At 35.5% G+C, this 24,029-nt stretch overlaps 1 protein-coding gene across 1 annotated transcript in view; it reads left to right on the top strand.

Annotated features, from left to right (window-relative positions):
* The window catches only part of LOC120357042 (protein GVQW3-like), a 240,672-nt gene that overhangs the window by 140,059 nt on the left and 76,584 nt on the right, over positions 1-24,029 (top strand). The window lies entirely within an intron of this gene.

The raw sequence follows: 24,029 nt of genomic DNA, 5'->3' as shown, positions 1-24,029 counted from the left end.
AGAAATAAAAAAGAATGTTCTGTAAACTTGCAAAAATTGAAACACGTTACAGATAATATAACAATAAAAAAGGTTGTTAAAAATATTTTACCTATGCACATGAATAATGTACAAATAATTCTTAGAGGTGAGTGATTAGAAGATATTCATATGGATCATTTTGGTTCATTATTAAAAATGTTCTCAGAATATGAACCATGTGAAACATGGAAAATTCAATGTCCTAATAGAATTAAGCCTGTTCTTAAAGATAAAAGACATATTCAGATATTGCATAGTTGTGACGATATGGCAACAAATTTAAATGGGCATTGGGTGTGCAGCTATTATGATACTAAAATGATTTATATTTACGATTCATTAAATTTTAAACGGTTACATGAACACCATAAAATTTACCTTGAAAAATTATTTCCTTTTTATCTTTTTGATAAACAATCAATACAATTTCCAACAGTTCAAAACCAATCTAATTGTAATGATTGTGGTGTTTTTGCAATCGCATTTGCAGTGTCATTTTTATATGGTCATCAACCAGAGACTGTTGTGTATGATCAAAGTTTAATGCGTCAACATTTAGTACAAATGTTTAAATTAAATAAGATAGAACAGTTTCCTACAATTACAAGACTTGATCCAGTACAACTAACTGATAAAAGTATATCTAATCAAAATAATATTAAATATATTAATGTCACAACTACTGAGAATTTAACACTCAAACATGGTATAAAAAGAAAAATAAATTATATTGATTTAAATAATGACAAAAAACAAAAAAAATCTGTTTTAGAAACATCGGAAAACATTGTACTATATAAAACAGATATTAATTTTTTCGAAAAAAAAAGTATTGCAAATAATAAATACTACAAATTGCATAGAAATGATTTGCTAACAAAAAAGAAAGAAAACTACAAATTGCGTAGAAATGCTTTGCTAACAAAAAAGAAAGAAAATTACAAATTGCGTAGAAATGCTTTGCTAACAAAACTGAAAGAAAACTACAAATTGCGTAGAAATGCTTTACTAACAAAACTGAAAGAAAACTACAAATTGCGTAGAAATGATTTGCTAACAAAAAAGAAAGAAAATTATAAAATTCGTAGAAATGATTTGCTAACTAAAAAGAAAGAAAATTATAAAATTTGTAAAAATAGTTTACACGAAAGTAAAAGTATTCATAATAAGAAATATTATAAATCACATAGAGAAAATTTGTTAACAAGAGAGAAAGAAAAATATAAAACTTGTAAAAATGATTTACAATATAAAAGACAAAGATCCATTTTTAATACAAAATATTACAAATTGCATCAAAACAATGTGTTAGCATACCAAAAGATTTGTAATAAAATACACAAAAAGAAAATAAGTAACGCTAATAATACATTAAAAAATAATGTAAAACTAAAATATACTAAAGAAAAATATATTAGAAATATATCAAAATTTGTCAGAATGTCATCATTATATGAAAATAGATTAGAAGCAGAGCGTATAGTAAAATGGTGTTTTTATACCAGAAAACGTTACATTATTCAAATGAAAAGAATATTTAATAAATGTAAACAAAAAGCTGAAGTATGCTTAACACGTGCAACAGAATTCTTGTCATCAAATACTTTAGACTATATGACATCACCAGATATTATAAATTACAATAAAGCATTTTGTGGACAGTCTAAGCATACTGCTTCTACTGAATTATATTTTGGTGAAACTACATATCACACTTTAAAATCTTCCGAACCAATTGTAATGAATTCTGAAGGTAAAGCAAATAATATTTTACCTATTATAGGGTCAAAAAGTAAAAGAAAAGTGTGGCTTTGTAGCTCTCTTTGTAAAATGGAAAGTATCATTATTAATGATTTGAAATGCTGCTTTCAGAAATTATCAAATTGCACATTAAAGAATGTTCATAAATTTCTATACCATGCTTATAATTGTTTTAATCGATTACGTAAAGACACACTAGACAAAGATAAACTACAGCATTTAAATGATTTTAGAAAAGACAAACTAGGTCATTGTCACGGTTGCTATATTAACTACAAATCATGTGGTTCATGGTGTTTAGCTATTGAAATAATATCTCCTCATTATCCTAGAATACGAAACATAAAAAGATTAATGTATAATTTAAACAATATTCATAAGAAATTAAATAAATTAAATAAAGCATTAAATGATTTCAATGTAACTGTACTTAAAGATATATTGATAAAGGTACAACAAGAAGCAAAAACTTGTATTAATAATACTACCGAAATTAATTTGAATGAAGATGAAATTCAATCCGAGTATCATTTAGCTTTCAAAGCGTTTACGGAACGATCAACAGATACTCCAAGACATATTTGTATATCTTGTACAAAATATTGCTTTCGAAGGGATATTTGCATGATCAAAATTTGTAAGAAAAATAGTATGACAGTTTGGAATAATTTTATTAATAACATGGAATTAAAACTCAAAGAAACTTGTATTATTTGCAAGTATTGTAATCGATATTTTAAAAATAATAAAATGCCTCCAACCTGCAAATACAATAAACTCGAAGTACTACCTGTACCAAGAGAAATACAAATATTAAATGAATACGAACGAATACTTATACAACGAGCAAAAGCATTTCAAACTGTACAAAGAATGAACACTGTATCGAATAAAAATGTACCACATAAATTCATGGTATCCAAGGTAAAAGGTAGAACTTTTCATTTGCCGTTGCCTTTGACAGAAACGTTGAAAAAGATTTGTTCTTCGACTGATCCTCTTAATTTAAATCATGAACTATACATATTAGTTCGAGGCATTCCAACAAAGGCAAATTTAGTGTGGGAAAGATTAGTGGATATAAAAAAAATATGGGATGCTTTAGTATGGCTAAAAGAAAACAATAATATGTATTCCGGTATTATTTTGCCAACAACTGCTAAAGATTTATTAAATTCTGAATTACGAAATGTTGAATTTCAAGAAGAAAATAACAAATTACAAACTATTGAATCTCAAGAAGAAAATAATTCTATAATTGATGATAAAGAAGAAAATGAAACGAAAAACGATAAAGAAAATAAAGCATTATTAACGCAAATGTCACAATCTGATCAATATTATGAACAATTTACAATACATCCTATGTATGAAAAAAAGGTTAATGAATCTGCAACTGCGCTTTATCAAATGATTAAAATTCAAGATGTTCCATTAGATAATCGTACTAAAGATTTGGATAAACAATGTTTCCCTTATATATATCCGTATGGTGTCAATGGACAGCATGAAGATAGAAATATTCCATTATCTGATTTCGAATATATCAAACTGAGGCTTAAATCGCAACATTCTGAATTTCGCTTACATATACCGTATATTTTTTATTTGTTACATGATAGTAACATACGACAGTTAAATGGTGGAATTTATCATAAAATGAATGTTACTAATCCTCGTGAAAGATATACAGCTGCTACTTATTTGGAACAACTATCGAAGCAACAGCTTGAATCTAATTTAAGTACTATATTTTCGAAGTTACGAAATACAGAACAGTTTTGGAAAATACCTAGAAGTAATTTGCATTGTATGATATCTAATTACGGTCCCGCTACTTGGTTTCTTACTCTTAGTCCTTGTGAATGGTTATGGACAGATTTGATAGAATATCTTCGAGAGGTAAATCAGTCGTTTGCTAAAAAATCTGCAAAGGAACTTATTGCTCTTGATCCTGTATCAACTTCCAGATTTATAGATAATAAATTTAAAGCTATGCTTGATTTTATTTGTTCACCCGATCATCCAATTGGAGAAGTTATTCATTACTTTTGGCGTCGTGAATATCAAAGCAGAGGTATGCAACATTTTCATTTGCTAATTTGGATAAAAGATGCACCGATAATTGGTGTATCTTCTAATGAAGATATCGCATCTTTTATTTTAAAATATGTCACTTGTAGAATACCAAATAAAAATATATCGCCAGAATTATATCAACGTGTCGATAGGCATCAACGACACAAACATAATAGTTACTGCAGGCGTATTAAAAAAACAAAAACAAGTGAGTCAAAAGTTTGCAGGTTTGGCTTTTCTCGACCTGCAACGGATGTTTTTAAAATTAGAGATGTTGCTGTTTCTATAGCAAATAGAAGAAAATTAAAAACGAAAAGCAGATTATATGATTTACCACGCTTTAAAGAGGAAGTAAATATTAATGATTACAATCCACCTATACTTATTGCATGGGAAAGAAATATGGATATCCAATTTGTAGGTGAAAAATCTACATTATTGACTTGGTATACTACTAAATATGTATCTAAAGCGGAAAAAAGTAATATAAAAATATTTGACAAAATAAATTCAACTAAACCATTAAGAAGTAATCTTTGGAATATTGGAATGCGTATGTTAAACCATAGGGAGTGTGGAGCTCTCGAAGCTGCTGATACTTTATTAGGAATTTCGTTACATGGTACCGATAAAGATACTACTATAAGATGGTTAGACGTAAATATAATTAGAAATAGAAAACTTAAATCTTGTAAAGAAATTGAGATGTTGAACGCGGAGTCTACTGATATATTTTGTCCCTCTTTAATAGATACTTATTATCCAAACAGGCTTGCAGAACTAGAATGTACTAATTTATATGATTTTGCAAAATGATATGATATTACAAAATCTGAACCATGTTCTGAGACTGTGTATTATGAGTTGGATAAACTTTTATATTTAAAGAAACGTAAACGTGGCTATCTTATTAATCATTATAGACACAATGTCCATATTCAACCAGAGAAGTATTATCATTCGTTGTTATTATTGTTTAAACCTTGGCGAAACTTTGATGAATTGAAGAATGGATGTGATAGTTATGCAGAAGCATTTTCTTTAATACAATTTGAACTTAAAGATGCTTTTCAATATCACGAAAAAATGATCGATATTCAACAAGGTATAGATAATATGAAAGAGTTAATTGATAAAAATATGTTAGAAAATAAGAAAGACGAAAACGATAATTCTAATAATTGTGAATTAGAATGTGTTCCTGTTGAACTTGAAGGAGTTATGAAAGATTTTAAAGATATTGGCAACAAGTTCGAAGTTGATAATGTTGATGAAATGATAGCACAATTAAATTCAGATCAAAAACGAATATTTGATAGAGTTACTACTAGTATATTACCCAATAATGAAATTCTTAGATTATATATTAGCGGTGAGGGTGGTACTGGAAAAAGTTTTTTGATAAAAGCTATTAGATGTTGGGTCAAAAAATACGTTAAAAAGGATACAGCTATAGCTGCACCAACTGGCATAGCTGCTTGTAATATTGATGGACTTACAATTCATAGATTGTTTCAGTTACCAGTGGAACATGGCTGTACTGCTAAATATAGACAACTTTCTGATACAGTCCTTAAAATTATAAGAGAGGAACTTAAAAACGTTGTTTTAATGATTATTGATGAAATTTCAATGATTTCAAATATCACATTAATGTACTTGCATCTTCGATTAACGGAAATATTTAATACTGATGACTCTGATAATGGATGGTTTGGTGAAAAACACATATTATTTTTTGGAGATCTTTTGCAGCTTCCACCCGTGTGTGAAGAACCACCACTTGTGAGTAGCGTGATCTATCGGAAATATATTGTTCATTTCTATCGGACTGAAGCGTTGTCTCTAAGTTCCCTCGCTCTCCTCCGTCTCCTCGTCCGTCGCGAACCACCCCCTCTGCCAATTCCGTGGCTGAGCTACCGGTTAAAAGAGCCCGTTATTGCCCGTGACGAAGTAGAGTATTTTCGCGTTTCCTTTTCCGGTATGAATCGAGAGATCGGTCACGTTCCGATCTAAGAGTGGCACGCTCGCTCGTGCCTGGCGCCCAATCGTATCGACTAACTTCGCGCTTTTGATATGAGCGACTTCGCGATTACCGTGGCTGCCTAACTAGCGTCACGAGCAATTAACGCAGTTGCACCACGCTCGTGAGTGCGGTCGCAAATTGTTTGTAGAAATTGTTTGCAATTCAAGAATTTTTTTGTAGGTTAAAAGTAAGCATGCTTAAAAACAGAAATTGTGATGACATTTGTGCTGCAGTTAAAAATTAATCCTTAAATGTTTTTTAAAAATCAATAATATACTTATTTTTAAATTATAAAAAAAATGCTTGTACTACAAACAACTACAAACGATATTAGATTGAAGTCTGATGCCATTTGAGCTGTAGCTATTAAATAATTTTTTATTGTTTTTTAAAAACCGATAGCATATTTATTTTTCAACTGCAAACAAAAATTCTTGAACTACAATCAACTACGAACAAAAACTCTTACACTACAAACAACTACAAACGATTTTTAATGACAATATGATGTAATTTTTTTTTTTATTGTAATTTAATACCCAGTTGTTATTTAAAAGTTAATTATAAACATATTTTTTAACTACAAACAACTACAAACAATTTTATATAGAAGTGGAATGCCATTTGTGCTGTAGTTATAAAATAATTCCCAACTGTTTTTTAAAAATTGATAACGTTCTAATTTTTAAAATATAAACAGAAATTCTTGAACTACAAACAACTACAAACGATTTCAGATTGAAATCTAATGCCATTTGAGCTGTAGCTATTAAATAATTTCTTACCGTTTTTCAAAAACCGATAACATATTTATTTTTTAACTACAAACAGAATAATGTTTACTACAATCATCTACAGACAAAATCTTACAAGAAACACACTTTGAAATCTGATTTCGTAAAAGTTGGGTGCCAACTTCACGGAGGTCTTTGGACGAACTAGACAGAATGAAAGCAACAGAATTTCGTGAATTTTTGTTTTATACTGAATCTATTGTTTTACGCAAAATAATAAGATCAAACATCTATAATCATTTCCTAAAATTATCTATGGCTATGCGTCTTTTAGCAACTCCTGGTATTGATTACGAGCAAAACAGATATGCCAAAAGATTAATAAACGAATATTTTATTGAATATTTACAATTATATGGAGAGGAAAATGCAACATATAATACGCACGGAATGCTGCACTTAGCAGACGATGCATTGGAGATAGGGTGCACTCGATGATTTTTCGGCATTTACATTCGAAAATCATTTGCAGCATATAAAGAAATTGGTAAGGAATAATGATAAACTTCTTGAGCAATGAAACAATAGAGTGTACGAAATGAGAAATAATAGCTATGTTACTTTCGATGATGCTATTAGCACATACAAACTTGGTAAAGAATATTTTAATAGAACATTGATAGACAATTGAACATCACCGATGCACAAGGATGTACAATTAAGGAATTTTAAAATTATGATAAAAGAACCAAATAATTACTATATTTTGCGTGATGAAAGTGTTGTGATGGTTGAAAACATATGCCATCTAAACAATGTCGCAATAATTATTGACAAAAAATTGAAAAATGGGAAACCTTTTTTTCATTTGCCAGCACCATCGACGTGTTTTGGCATTATAAAATTTTCTCAAGAATATAGCGGTTTACAAGCATTTTCAATCCGTGATATAAAAAATAAAGCTATCCTTTTACCAATTTTTGATCCATCTGATCGAACTGAAGGCCGTCATAAGAATGTTGTAGCGTTTCCTCTCATCCATGGATACAATCTATAAAATTATATTATTATGTGTGAATTTACAGATGTCTTCCAAATTTTGTATTGTTGATTTTACGGATGACAAAAGCGTGGAGGTTGTATCCAACTTTTGGGTACACAAAGATTTCTGCTTCTGGCCGTCACGTGATGTTATATTCCCAGCAAGATGCGTTAAAAATAGAACGATACCAAATAACAAATGGCCTTCATTTAAGGCCAGGGTCCTAAATACTTTTGGTATGTAGTACCTAATATATACTTCTGTTTCTGAAGATTTGTATTTTAATTTTATGATAAACCTTTATTATATCATTATTTTTAGATGACTATGAAACAGCCCGGAAAAACTTAAGAGTGGCCGAATTAACATCGGATTTTCCTAGCAAAGGCGAGGAAGAAGTTGCCGGCAAACGATAACATAAGAAAAATAAAAAATATTTTACAGAATCATCAGATTCCCAGGAAAAAAGCGTGAAATCAAAAAGTATATCATCAACAATTGCTAAAAAAACCATTTGTCACGGCAGTCGAAAATCGTCGAATAGCTCAAATTCTGACAATGAGAGCGAAAAAACTTTACTGCCCAAGGAAATGATAATTCTGAGCTGCCAATACCACAGAAACTTCAAGAAAAATCGAAACAAATAAATAAAGTTTCTGCTCCACAATCAACAAGAAGCATAATACATTCATTGTCATCGCCTGCCTATATAAGGAATCAGACTCAACACAACAAAGGTAACTTTGTTTTTTTTTATTATTTAATATTTTTAATAGCTTCGATAGATATAATGGAATATGTAATAGTTTCATTAAAAATCTATAATTTTCTAATTTTCAGGATTGTTTATTTTTAAAATATCTTTATTCTTTTCAATAATAAAACGAATTTTATATAAATATTGTAAATATTTCAACTTAATATTCTGTTAAAAATTATAAAATTATTATTTTCAGTTAATTCACGTGCAACTTTACCTTAATGTTCCGAGTATCAAGCAATTCGAAATAAGAAATTTGATGATAACGTAAGTCAAACATGTGAAAAGAGAAAAAAGTTTTAATACACCGGAGAATCAGGTATGTTTTTATTATTTTGATTTACGCAATCATACTTTTCATTTCAATACTTTTTATTACTTTTAAATATAAATATTTTATAATTTTTTTAAACAGAATTTGAGAAACACGTAATCCGCGATCTAACAATACTAAAATTTCAAAACCATCAAATAACGGAAATGTTAACTAATTTGTCACTCAACTCTGACAAATACGAAGTCATTCCTACTATACAAAATGAGAATCCGCCAGATGAAAATATTCTGTCAGTGTTTCCGCTCCAAAATTGGCAGAATTTTAGCGATTTGGACAATTTATTACTTACAAATAATTCTGCTACTAAACAACTTGTAAGTATTTAGTAGCACATGTATTTAAGTTATAAATATCTAGTTTAACAGATGTTAATTATTACGGCGGTTTATTTCTATTTTCATACAGCAAATAGAAGTTATAGTTTTAAATAATTGTTTTAAAAAATTGAATTTATAAGCAAAAAATATATTTATTTACGATATATATATATATATATATATATATATATATATATATATATATATATATACACATATATATGACTACGTTTACACGACCCAATTTACGCCGAAATTGTAACGTTGATGTTTTAAATCTGGCCAATCACAACTAAATAGCTGTGATTCTTCAGACAAATGTATGAAGAATGGACTGATTGTGATTGGCCAGTTTTACAATACCGACGTTTTACGACTTAACTCGTATGCGATTTAGTACGCAAAATTGTACCATGTGCAGCATATTTAGAACTATAATTTCTGTAAGCATCACATACCAAATTTTTGTTTGATTTTGTTTTTTTCTGTAAGGAAAAAAATGCTTCTTCCGCGTGGGGGACGAGATCCAAACGAATTTATTCGGTGAATTTTGACAGGATTATTTTCTTCCAAATTAGCGGTTGGAATTTCATGGCTGGGCCGAAAACAAAATAATAGACTGGAGGGCACTCTAGTGGCTCGTACAATATTTGGTAAATATCTTTTTATAGCTTCATTTACTTGCTATTAATTTAATTATTAATAAGAATTTGCATGATAAATATTTTAAAAAAATTACATTCAACAAAAAAATTACATATATATATGTAATTTTTTAAAAATATTTATCATGCAAATTCTTATTAATAATTAAATATTATATATAAACATTAAGGATTTAAAGAGTTCTAAATAAAAAAGGATTAATTTACATCATTTTGAAAACTCGATAAAACAATTGGAAGAAAATGTTACATAAAGTTTTTTTTTTTATTTTAACTTAACTTTTGTACGACTTTTGGAACTCTATCCGAATTATTATCACTATATATTCAATAGATTGTTTCAAATCCTATAACTTTTTTGTGTCTTCTATATTCATAACTTGTGTCTTTTTTGCCTTATATTATATTTTTTTACTTATAACACTATATTCTTATTTATGCTGTGCTTATAATGGATTGCTTCCAAACTTTTGTCGATTAAAGATTGAAATATTATTTTGTTATAGTTAGTACTATCTGATATATTCTTAATATTACTGTTTACTTTATCTTTTGTCTATCTTATTAGACAGGTAGGACAATTTATAGATATTATTATAGATATAGATTTGTTTTTGAATGTTAAAGTTATATCATATAGCGATAACGATTTATTACATTTATAATATAAGATATAAATGCGTTACAACTTTTTAAATAAGTGAAGATTTTAATAGTTGTTACTATATTTGGGGAATTTTATGTTGCAATATATTTTTGCAAAACAGAAAATGTCAATCATACTGACACTTGATTGCATCGTAATTTATTGTGCAATTATAAATAAAGTTATTACTTGTAAAAATATTCTTGTATATTTTTTTACTATGTATAAAATGCGTTAAAAATTTGTTTAGTAAAAAATGATATTTTATGTAAAATTAGTATTAATGTTCATATTTTAATGCTGTTGTATTACATTATTTAAGAATATTAATACTGCTTTTATTAGCAAATATCATTTTTTACAAAATAAAATCATAATCGCGCAATATAAAATAATGTCCAAACAACGTCCATAAAAGTCCTTTTTATGTCCTGCTGAGACGTCCTAATGACGTCCATTTGACGTCAGAAGGCGGTACATTGTACGTCCAAAGGACATTTCCGAGACGTCTACAAGACACAATTGGTATGTCATCTGGACGTCAAGACATGTCTGACCGCGACGTCCATTGGACGTCCAAAGGACGTCCTTGTGTTGCGTGGGAAAAAGCACATAATTTGCAAATTACACAAGAATGTTTGTACTAAAAATCTACAGTATACGTAACGTTTACGGTATACGGAACTATAGATTTTTAGTACTAGCAGTGTATGTCAGAATGCCAAAGAATTCAAACCAGCCGAAACAAGTAATCCGCTCGCCAAGTTGAATTTGTTTGACAGGAAACTTAACCTAATAATCGCTTAGCTTAGATTCAATTTAATCGGTCGATAAACAGATCGATTGTTTCGTCCAACTTGAACACTGCCATCTGTCAAAATACAGGGCAACTAATTTTCTCATTTCTTCTGTTGCGATCAGCTGTGATATACCAAGATCAGACGTACGTGTGCTTACAAATATTTGCAGACAAAAATCTTTTATATTAGACTTCTAAGCTAAATTTGAAAAATTCTACGTTGTTCCGGCGTCTAATTTGAAGCTCATAGTACCCTTATTTTGTACGAAAAGACCGTCAAATATTCATATGAAGTGAATATTTGGCACCTGTTCACAGCTCTACATTACAGAGCCAGCTAAGATTAGATAAACAAAATATAAACTCAACGTTTTTGGCATAAAGCAACTACTGTGAGGTCTATTAATATCTATACTTTAATTGACGAGAAAGATTTTGAAATCTGTAAATGCAATTAGAAGAATTTTGTCTGCAAAAATTAATCGTTTTTAGTCGGTGAAAAAGGACCATGTTAAGCATCCCCTTAATACTATTTTTACTAACAAATATCATTTTTTACTAAATAAAATCCTAATTGCGTAATACCCTATGATCAGAAAGTACCGGGAATTTTTAAATAAAACAAAATAGAGTTAAATTTCAGGCAAATTTATTTTATCTCCTTCAAAATATGATCCATCTGAAGCAACACACATGTGCCAACGCTTGACCCAGTCCTCCATGCATCCCTGGTAGGCCGACGAAGGGATGGCCTTTAGTTCCCTTGTCGCATTCTCTTTGATCTCCTCGATCGACTGAAATCTCTTTCCACGAAGTGGCAACTTCAACTTGGGGAACAAAAAAAAATCGCACGGGGCCATATCAGGTGAATACGGTGCTTGCTTGATGGTATTTACTTGATGTTTGGTCAAATAATTCAGTACAATTCGGGCTCGGTGCGATGGTGCGTTATCATCATGCAAAATCCAAGAATTGTCGGCCCACATTTCCGGCCGTTTGCGACGTACAGCATCTCTCAAACGCTTCAAAACGGATAAATAATATTCTTTGTTGACTGTCTGGCCCGGTGGAAGGTACTCATAGTGCACAACGCCTTGGCAATCGAAGTAAACAGTCAACATCACCTTCACTTTTGAGCGGCTTTGACGCGGTTTTTTCGGTTTCGGCTCGTCTTCGAAGCGCCACTCGGACGATTGTTGCTTTGTTTCCATGTCAAATTCATAGACCCATGTCTCGTCGCCCGTAATAATCCGTTTCATGAAGGTTGGATCACTTTGGGCTTCAGAAATCATCTCTTCAGCAACTGTCTTTCGGTGGTGTTTTTGCAAGAAATTCAGATCCTTCGGAACGAGCCTGGCTGCCACGCGTCTCATACCCAAAACATCAACCACAATATGCTGTGCCGTTCCATATGCAATGCCAAGTTCACTAGACATCTCTCTTAAGCTGGTATGACGATTTTCAAGCACCATTTCTTTCACTTTCTTCACGTTTTCATCGGTGTTCGACGTCGATGGACGTCCGGAACGAGGGAAATCTTCCACCACTGTACGACCACTTTTAAAGTCTTTATACCACTCGTATGCTCTTGTTTTTGATAGAGCAGATTTGCAAAATGCTTTTTGTAACATTTTCAGTGCGTCGGCACACGAAATTTCGTTCGTAACACAAAATTTCAAACAAACTCTTTGTTCAACAAAATTATTCATGGTAAAATGCGGCAAAATGAAAAAAGTTGACTGATGTAAACAAACGCCAGGCAGACACTAATGATCGGATGGCACTAAAACCTGACAGATGTGCGTCTGAAGGTCGTACCAACATAAGAAAAAAAATAAACCGGTTCCCGCATGCGCGGTACTTTTAAATAAAAAATTCCCGGTACTTTCTGATCATAGGGTATAAAATAATATCCAAACAACGTCCATAAAAGTCCTTTTTATGTCCTGCCGAGACGTCCTAATGACGTCCATTTGGCGTCCGAAGGCGGTACATTGTCCGTCCGAAGAACGTCTCCTAGATGTCTACAAGACACAATTGGTATGTCACTGGACGTCAGGACATGTCGGACCGCAACGTCCATTGGACGTCCAAAGGACGTCCTTGTGTTGCGTGAGTTATACCTATGTATAAATAATTGTACGTATATTCGAAATACTGCGTCAGTCGCTGGCAAGCAGCGTTTGAGTGAGGTTATGTGTAGTGCTCTCGTCGCAGCGTCGGTTTTTTTATTACTCGTACATGGAAAATGACGGAACAACTGGAGCAGCGTTACTGCATCAAATTTTGCCAGAAACTGGGCGACAGCCAGTTAAAATCATTCGGAAGATTCAGACGGCTTTCCGTCGGTCGTTCCGTTATTTTTCATGTAATAAAAAAACCGACGCTGCGAGCACTACACATAACCTCATTCAAACGCTGCTTGCCGGCGACTGATACTATCAATAGGTAGGAAAAAATTCACGCATGCCCACGAAGGTTCAAGGTCAACTCGTGCAAGCGCGCTTGATTCAAATCCATTAGGTTTTTGCAAAAAAAAAATAAGGTCGGATACTTTTCTAACAGACCTTGTATATAGCGGGAGACAATTTAGGATTAAATAGCATTTTAGGTTCACTAAAAGTTTCAATAAAAGTTTTAATTCTGTGTACAGTTGTAGAGTTTGCACTGTTTCTAAAACAGTTTTTCATAAACAATTTGTAGAAGATTTTCAACTAATTAGAAAAATTGAAGATTACTTAGAACATTGCAATAAAAAAATATTTGGTGTTCAAAAACTTTGTATTTTTAATAAAATATCTGTTTTTCATTTATTAAATAATTTTTCTGTAAATTCAATGCATGACTTGCTTGAAGGTGTATGCAGATATGATTTAGGAAAAACTCTAAATTTTATTAACGTTGAAAAATTGTTTACTTTACAAAACTTAAATAATCAATTGAATAATTATGAACGCACATCTTGTGAAAAAAACATTACTCCAATATTACAAGTTGATGCAATAAAAAATGAACTTATAATCATATTTACTTTGGAAATGTTATTTTTAATTAATAATTTGTGTTTAATAATTGGTAATTTTATTCTTATAAAAAACAAATTTTGGAAATTATATTTACTTCTCAGAAAAATAGTATGTATTACTACATTAGATTCTTTGACATCAAATTGTAACAAAACGCCCCTCCACCTCGCGCGTACTGTCACTCCGTTCCGACCTCCCGAACACCGCGACAGCAAGAACCACGTGCGCGCACCCAGCTAACCTCTCGGCGCGATCACGCGGCAGCACGCGCGCCGTCCGTGGCGTTCCCACTCCGAGCCAGCCGATCGAGCGCGCGAATTTGTGCGTCCAGCCGCGCTCTCGGATATATAAGCCGGCAGTGGGAACACCGAGACAAATCTTCCTGGTCCACCTAATCGTACTAATCGAGTATACTCAATCTGCTTTCGACTCTCTCGAGGACGAGCATACTCGCCTCATTCCGCACCCTCGACGAGAATCCTCGTCGCCCTGATCAGTCGAGGATCCTTGGCTGATCACATCTTTGCCCGCGACGAGCATCCTCGTCGAGTCCATAGGCTAGGCATTCCTGGCCAATCAGCTCCGTTCTATTCCCTGGGAAGATTCGGTCATTGTAAACCAGAACATCGTCAGAGCATCCGCGCATTGACAATTCCCTCGCCTCATTTGCACGAGGCGACTTGGACGAAGCGCGGAAACTCTATCGTCGCACCAACCAATCCGCGTCCGGCGCACCGACAACACGTTCCGCGACTCCCTGACCGCCCCGGACGCCGTATTCGCATAGCCCGCGAAGAAATTGTATCTCCGTTAGTAATTTAAAGACAAGTGTATTATTTTTTCCGTTTATTTCGATTAGCACATCTGTTTAGATTCTTGTATGATTACTCCGCGCAGTACTGTATATTTTTGTTTACCGTAGCTAGCGTGTTGACTTCGTAAGGCCGTTTTGGTATTTCATTTAGCACAAGCCAATCGGAGTCCGCGTTTGTAAGTTCACTCGTTACGAGGCATTTTTGTTACAAAACCATCTTCTCACGTGATCATTACATTCTCTCAAACGAATTTATCAAAAAGCACGGTCGCGTCTCGTGCCAATTTAAAAAAAAAAAAAAAAGCGAGAAAGACCGACGCCTCTTTTACGCGAGTCAGCGAGTTCAAGCATAAAGAGATTATCAGATCTCAGCAACGGCTGAACCGATCAAGTTCAAAGTCGTCTCCTTCGATAGCTTCGGAAAAATTGCATATATAAAAGTGTTTTTATTTTTTCTCTCCGTGCCGTACGAGCGGAGATATCGCGATGCATTCTAATCTCTCTACATTTTTCTGTAAGGTACGTCTCCTTGGTCGTTGCCCTCAGGAATTCTCCCTTTCACATTTTCGACACAGTGTGGCGCTCGCTACTACACTATCAGCATTTATGCGACCATGTGATGTGCATCACGTGACCGCAATCATGATTGCGCGTATGACAGGTTTCCTAACCTGTAACCTGAATCGTCAATAATATCTTGGTTCGCGGGGCAAACGACATATTTTTCTGCCGAATTCTTTTGCGTGGTGCAAAAATGCGTTGAATAAGCCTATTATTAATGAATATGTGCAATTAAAAATATATATTTTGCATTAACTAGAGTCAATATTATTATATTATACTCCTACGAGTGCTACGTATAAAATTTTCGAGTGTCATAAGAAGATATGATTTACAAAGTGCACATGAATATGGTAATGAAACGAAGTTAATTAGATCGAATGCACCTTATTAAATCTACTTTTATCTTTCTATCTTTCTCCAATGCATATATACCTTTCTCAGCAAAAATGTAGTTTGCTTTCTCAGGTCTGCCTCTAAGTCATACTTTTTTAATTCTAGCGTTAATGTAAATGTATATTTTTAATGAATTGACGTTTGAAACAAGTGTCAAATAATTGAATAAAGATATAAAAATGATTCCAATGCCTGGTGTACGTGTAATTTTACAAGTTGAGTCTCAGAGGCCTCAACGCTGCGTGTACTTTCTGGTTTCAGAAATTTGTTATTGGATTAATTAATAAGTAAGGTAAGTACATTTTGAATCCTGTTTATTAAAAAAGTTAATAAAGTAAGTGTAACTTTTACAATGTATATAGAATTTACTGAAAACTAGTTAAAATAATACATGATATTAAATATGCTCACTGTGTTACAAAATGAATTATCTTTTATAAGAAAAAATATCTTTTATAAGATGCTCAGAAATATTATTAAATATCAGGTAACAGCGAGATTAACACATATTTATTTACAATTAACATTTATTTTGTAACACAGCGAGCATATTTAATATCATGTATTATTTTAACTAATTTAGTGAAGTCAATATATATTGTAAGAGCTACACTTAACTTTATTAACTTTATTAAACAGGATTTAAAATATATTTACTATACTTATTAATTAATCTAGTTACAAATTTCTAAAACCAGAGAAAACACGCAGCGTTGAAGCCTCTAAGACTCAACTTGTAAAATTACATATATTTTTATATCTTTATTCGATCATTTGACACTTGTTTCAAACGTCAATTCATTTAAAATATACATTTATATTATGCTAGAGTTAAAAAAGTATAACTTAGAGGTAGACTTGAGAAAGCGAACCACATTTTTGCTGGGAAAAATATGCATTGGAGAAAGATAGAAAGATAAAAATAAATTTAATAAGGCTTATGCAATCTAATTAGCTATGTTTCATTATCATATTCATATGCACTTTGTCAATCATATCTTATGACACTTGAAAAATTTTATACGTAGCATTCGTAGGAGTATAATATAATATTGACACTGTAACGATGATCACCCCCGAAAAATGTTATGCATCGTCCCCGGCCGCCGACAGCCGGAAAGAGAGCCGCCGGGCTATAACCGGGGGTGCCTCGGGCACCCAATTATAAAGATGATAAGAACTTCGCGCGGTAAAACCGTGTCGAGCCATCGCGCGCGTCAAGTCGGCGCGCACGCGCACACGAAGGAGCGCGCGTTCGTCCCACTCCGGCGACCCCGCCGTCAAGCGCCGAAAATAACGGAGGCAAACGGAGTCGCGGGGTATTTATAGGGCCGCGTGCTCCGATAGAGGACCTGTTTTCCGTCAGCCAGCATCACCCGTTGATCCGCTGCGTCTGACACTCCTGGAGATAAAAGTGGTCAAAGATTGCTTGGCCACGGCGGAGGTACTCCGCAATTTCCGCACCGCTCCTCATCCTCCGCATCCTCGCGAGCCCGAGCGTCTAACTCTCGTCAAGGTCCTTGGCGAGGGGAGGACTCCCGACCGGCTCTCGAGCCGCGATTACCTCCACTCCTCCACGAAACGCAAGCAAACGGAATCGCCGATACGGGGTTTCGGCCGAGGTATTCGGCGCGCTTCGTCCGGCATCCCAGCCGCCACCGTCGTCGGCACGCATGCGGCCGCGGTCGCCCTGCCGATTCGCGCATCGCCACATCGCGTCGCGGAGCTCCGCCCCCTCCCGTACCACTATACCGCGGGAAAGCCGCGCCCGCATTTATACGTCACTCGCGTTCCGTCACCTGGCGACACCTCGCGAACCGTATGTATATATAAACATGTAAATAGCCGCGTTTTCAAAGATCCGTCCGTCCACACGCCGTTCTAAATTCATGTATCTTGTCCGTCCGCGCGCACTGAACTACTGTATTCTTTCGATTCCGTAAGAGCCTTGTTAATAAACACGCGTAGATTATATCACACACACCGCCGACTCGTCATTTATACTATATCTTTGGCGAGGCGCACATCGGTCACCACGTCGAGTCTCGTCCTTCTCTCCGCCGTCGGTTTTCCGTGCGCCGGCCCTGGACGATCGCCTTCTCCTTGTCCTGCTGCTGCCCATCCTCCTCGCCGCTGCTGGTCCTTAGGCGACGTTTGTCGAGGTGCCCGCGGATACATGAAATAAGCCGCGAATAAATAAATGAAATCAATACGCGCCGCAGTCCCGCCGGAGATTTCGCTCTCTCGCTGAGTGCCCGACCCGATCTTACGCGCCTCCTTGCGCTATGCTCAGGCGGAGGACGAAGTGGCGAGGCAGATAAAACTGCCACGTCACAATATATATATATACAATACATATATAAGTAGGAAATATATACTAATACGTTGCGCGCGCGTACGTCGCAAGCTCGGCTCTGCAACACGAAAATCGGAATTCGATTATATACGAGGTGTGTTCAAAAAGTATCGCGAATTTTGAATTTTCGCGGGTTACGTATATTCGAATTTCAATCTTTTTGTGGCGTTATGTTGGTACTCATGTCTCTCACTTATGCCGACAAGCTCGGCCATTTTGAATGTTCACTTAATTGTTGACAGCTGCTTTGCTTGCACGTGTTTTGGATCGTCTTCGATTTTTACCTATTCAAAAAAATGGATCAAAGAACCTGTATCAAATTTTGTGTGAAAAACGAAATTAAATGCGCGGATGCATTCCGAATGTTGACTGTGGCATACGGAGAAGCTACCTTGGACTGAAGCAACGTTTATCGGTGGTACAAAATGTTCTCAGAAGGCCGAGAAGATGTGAACGACGAAGAGCGTGCCGGACGCCCGAGCACTTCAACAACAGACGAAAAAATTAATGAAGTGGAGAAAATGGTATTGGCCAATCGTCGAATCACCGTTAGAGAAGTTGCTGAGGACCTAAACATATCGATTGGCTCGTGCCATTCGATTTTTATCAATGATTTGGGCATGAGACGGGTCGCCGCGAAATTCGTACCAAAATTGCTCAATTGCGACCAAAAACAGCATCGCATGAACATTGCTAATGAGATGTTGGACTCTGTCCGCGACGACCCAAATTTGCTCCAGAGGGTCATAACTGGTGACGAATCGTGGGTTTATGGTTATGACGTGGAAACCAAAGCTCAATCATCTCAATGGAAGCTGCCGCACGAACCAAGACCGAAAAAAGCGCGCCAAGTTCGGTCGAATGTGAAAGTTTTACTGACAGTTTTCTTCGATTGCAGGGGCGTGGTGCATCATGAGTTCTTGCCACAGGGTAGAACGGTCAATAAGGAATATTACCTGCAAGTTATGCGCAATTTGCGCGAAGCAATCCGCCAGAAACGCCCGGATTTGTGGAAAAACAAAAATTGGCTTTTGCACCACGATAACGCCCCTGCTCACACATCGTTGCTTGTGCGCGACTTTTTGGCCAAAAACAACACACTAATGATGCCGCAGCCACCGTATTCCCCAGATCTGGCCCCCTGTGACTTTTTCTTGTTCCCTAAACTGAAGAGGCCCATGAAAGGACGACGTTACGCTACGCTTGACGAGATAAAGACGGCATCGAAGGAGGAGCTGAACAAGATAACAAAAAATGATTTTTTGAAGTGCTTCGAAGATTGGAAAAACCGTTGGCACAAGTGTATAATATCTTATGGGGATTACTTTGAAGGGGACAAAATAGATATTCATGAATAAATAAATAATTTTTGAAAAAACACAAAATTCGCGATACTTTTTGAACACACCTTGTATATATATATATATATATATACCGGGTGTCCCAGACCACCCGTCCCACCCGATTTTTTCGTAAACGCGACATTTTAAAGAAAAATGTTTCAGACAAAAATTGTAGAGTTTTAAAAGATCTATTTACTGATTTTATCAGTTTGACCTTGGATGGCGTCGCCAAGGTCAGATCAAAATAACATTAACTTTTTTAAATAGGATACCTCATTTTTGGTTCCAGAATCTAATAGCTGGTGTCAAGACCTTTCCAAAACACTATAAGAAAGTTTATTTTTGTTGAGTACTTTCCGAGTTGTGAGGCTTGAAAGTTACGGTGTACTGTAAACTTCAAGCGTCATAACTCGGAAAGTCCTTAACCAAAATAAACTTATTTATAGTGTTTTGGAAAGCTCTCGAAATCGACTACAAGAAAATGCAATGAAAAATATAAGCAGAGGACACCGACTTCGCCCATGGTATCACGTCGAATAATGCTTTCTCTCTCGACCCAGCGTCGAGCGAGGAGGATGCACTATCGTAAAGCCCCCCACCACTTTCCGCCCGCACCACGATCGTCGCCGCGCAGCCTAGACACACGTACGAGCGCGGCTCCGCGTGTGTGCGGCAGCCGAGCGCTAGCGTCGAGAGACACCATTTCTGCCGGTGCGTGTACCTATAGTCCTACGCGTAGAGTTTTGAAGATACCTAATTACCGAGATCTCTAACATTCGGTACAGCTCTATGATGCCATTTATTCTTGATTTATTAATATTAATCTTCATTTAATGTTGATTATTGTAGCAATAAAGTAATTTTCACGAAAAAGCATCCTTACATACCACTCCTAAAAGTCATTGCTTAGAATTCATAATATTACGCAACTCGTCACCAATTCACGTTTTCTAATAACCAACCCGGTCGTAAGCGTAATTTGTAGTTATGCCTTACCCGAACGAAGAAGCTGCGTTAATGATGTCAGTTTTGGGTAGAGCTGGAAGTTTTCGAGCAGCTGAAATAATGTGGCGAAATGAATATCCCGATCATACACCACATTCGCGCAAAGTTTTCAGTCGCTTACAACGTCGAATAATTGTAAAAGGTATTGTTCAGCCGGATCATAATAAGGGAAGGCAAATTCATCGATCAGTTCGTTCAGTAAGAGCACCTGATGTAATTGCATCTGCCTAACCCCGAATGATTCTTTAAAGCGACGAGCAAGAGATAGTGGAATAAGTCGAAGCACGATCAGTCGAATTTTTCGTGAAAATTCATTCCATCCATATCGAATGTCACTTCACCAGGCCATGACATTGAACGATCATAGACAAAGACTGATATTCTGTAATTGGATTACTCAACAATTACCTAATTTCCATAGAAGTATTTTATTTTCTGATGAGTGCACCTTTAAAAGTGACGGCGAAATAAACACACATAATTTTCGTTATTGGGCACAAGAGAATCCACATTGGTATCGAGAAATGGATCATCAACGTATCTGGAAAGTCAATGTTTGGTGCGGAATTGTTGATACGCATATCGTGGGACCATTTTTCTTTCAAGAGAATTTAAACCGTTTTTTATACGCCGATTTACTCGAAAACGAACTTCCACGTTTACTTGAAGATATTCCACTCCAATTACGTCTAAATATGTGGTTTCAACAGGATGGATGTCCCGCCCACACGTCTGTCATTGCTCGTCATCAACTGAACCGCATATTTCGCGGCCGATGGATAGGTAAACATGGTCCACATAATTGGCCACCACGATCACCGGACCTTACAATTTTAGATTATTATTTGTGGGGACGAATAAAAGACCTTGTATACCGCGAACGACCTACGACTGCAGAAGATATGAAAAACAGAATTCGACAAGTCATTCAGTCTCTAGATACTGACGAAATTCGTCGGGCGACGGATGATTTCCAAAGTAGGGTAACAGCCTGTATAAATGCACGTGGTGGACATTTTGAACATCGAGACTGAACAACATGCGTATGCACAAAGGTGACGGCAAGGGGAACCACCTTATGAAAGCACCCCGACAAAGGTGACGGCGAGGGGAACCACCTTAAAAAAGCACCCCGACAAAGGTGACGGCAAGGGGAACCACCTTATGAAAGCACCCCGACAAAGGTGACGGCAAGGGGAACCACCTTATGAAAGCACCCCGACAAAGGTGACGGCGAGGGGAACCACCTTAACAAAGCACCCCGACAAAGGTGACGGCAAGGGGAACCGCCTTATGAAAGCACCCCGACAAAGGTGACGGCAAGGGGAACCACCTTATGAAAGCACCCCGACAAAGGTGACGGCAAGGGGAACCACCTTATGAAAGCACCCCGACAAAGGTGACGGCGAGGGGAACCACCTTAAAAAAGCACCCCGACAAAGGTGACGGCAAGGGGAACCACCTTATGAAAGCACCCCGACAAAGGTGACGGCAAGGGGAACCACCTTATGAAAGCACCCCGACAAAGGTGACGGCGAGGGGAACCACCTTAAAAAAGCACCCCGACAAAGGTGACGGCAAGGGGAACCACCTTATGAAAGCACCCCGACAAAGGTGACGGCAAGGGGAACCACCTTATGAAAGCACCCCGACAAAGGTGACGGCGAGGGGAACCACCTTAAAAAAGCACCCCGACAAAGGTGACGGCAAGGGGAACCACCTTATGAAAGCACCCCGACAAAGGTGACGGCAAGGGGAACCACCTTATGAAAGCACCCCGACAAAGGTGACGGTGAGGGGAACCACCTTAAAAAAGCACCCCGATAAGGTGTAAGTACGATCTTGTTACCTACACGTGGTACACCTTAGGTAACGCTAATACCTACAGGCGGCACCGATTATTTCGTTTTTACATTTTAAAAATGTTACTTTGACTTATACCTTTATGCCCAAGATCGATCTCAAGGTCGAATTCAAGATCATCATCAGGTTGATCCCTCGAAATCATGCAAATTTTGTCTGAGCCATTTTTTTGTACAAGCACATCCCTACGTTTTAAAAGGGTGGGACGGGTGGTCTGAAACAGGTATATTTTTCATTGCATTTTCTTGTAGTCGATTTCGAGAGCTTTCCAAAACACTATAAATAAGTTTATTTTGGTTAAGGACTTTCCGAGTTATGACGCTTGAAGGTAACAGTACACCGTAACTTTCAAGCCTCACAACTCGGAAAGTACTCAACAAAAATAAACTTTCTTATAGTGTTTTGGAAAGGTCTTGACACCAGCTATTAGATTCTGGAACCAAAAATGAGGTGTCCTATTTAAAAAAGTTAATGTTATTTTGATCTGACCTTGGCGACGCCATCCAAGGTCAAACTGATAAAATCACTAAATAGATCTTTTAAAACCCTACAACTTTTGTCTGAAACATTTTTCTTTAAAATGTCGCGTTTACGAAAAAATCGGGTGGGACGGGTGGTCTGGGACACCCGGTATATATATATATATATATATATATATATAGGGTGTCCCAGAAAGCTCGCATCCCATTTTAAGAGCGGATTCTTTGGAAAATTCTAAGAAAAAAATCTTAATACAAAAATGTCGAGGGTATAATGGTTTTCAAATTATTCGCGATTAAAATTTACGAATCATTGAGCTGAAATTTCGCGCGCTCAGACATGATAAAGGTACCACAAGGGTACCTCTCGATATTGAGAATGTCATATAAAAACGCAGTGACATTTATATTAAGAAATTACTACTATAGGAAACATATTTGTACATTACATATGCACAATTAATGTTTTCAACAAAATATCATTTTAATAACAAGATGTTACGATAACCGTTGGGTCAGCTGTCAAAATACATTTATTACCATCTTCATATGATAAGAACTTTTATGGTAACATATTGATAATATCGATAATTTATGCGATGATATGAAAAAGATTGAATATGTTGATAAAGTAGAATTCAAACATATCAAATTAAGATTTATTTGACATTATCGCATTTATATCAATTAAATTACCGATTTACATTTTTAATAGTTAAAAATGTAAATAAATTATTGATATTATCGATATGTTACCATAAAAGTTCTTATCATATGAACATGGTAATGAATTTATTTTGACAGCTAACCCAACGGCTATCGTAACATCTTGTTATTGAATTGATATTTTGTTGAAAACATTAATTGTGTATATGTAATGTACAAATATGTTTCCTATAGTAGTAATTTCTTAATATAAATGTCACTGCGTATTTATATGACAATCTCAATATCGAGAGGTACCCTTGTGGTACCTTTGTCATGTCACCATGCCTGAGC

Source organism: Solenopsis invicta, chromosome 3 (genome assembly GCF_016802725.1).
Source record: "Solenopsis invicta isolate M01_SB chromosome 3, UNIL_Sinv_3.0, whole genome shotgun sequence".
Lineage (NCBI taxonomy): Eukaryota > Metazoa > Arthropoda > Insecta > Hymenoptera > Formicidae > Solenopsis > Solenopsis invicta.
Note: the sequence above shows the minus strand (reverse complement) of the source record. Positions and strands in the feature narration are given on the sequence as shown.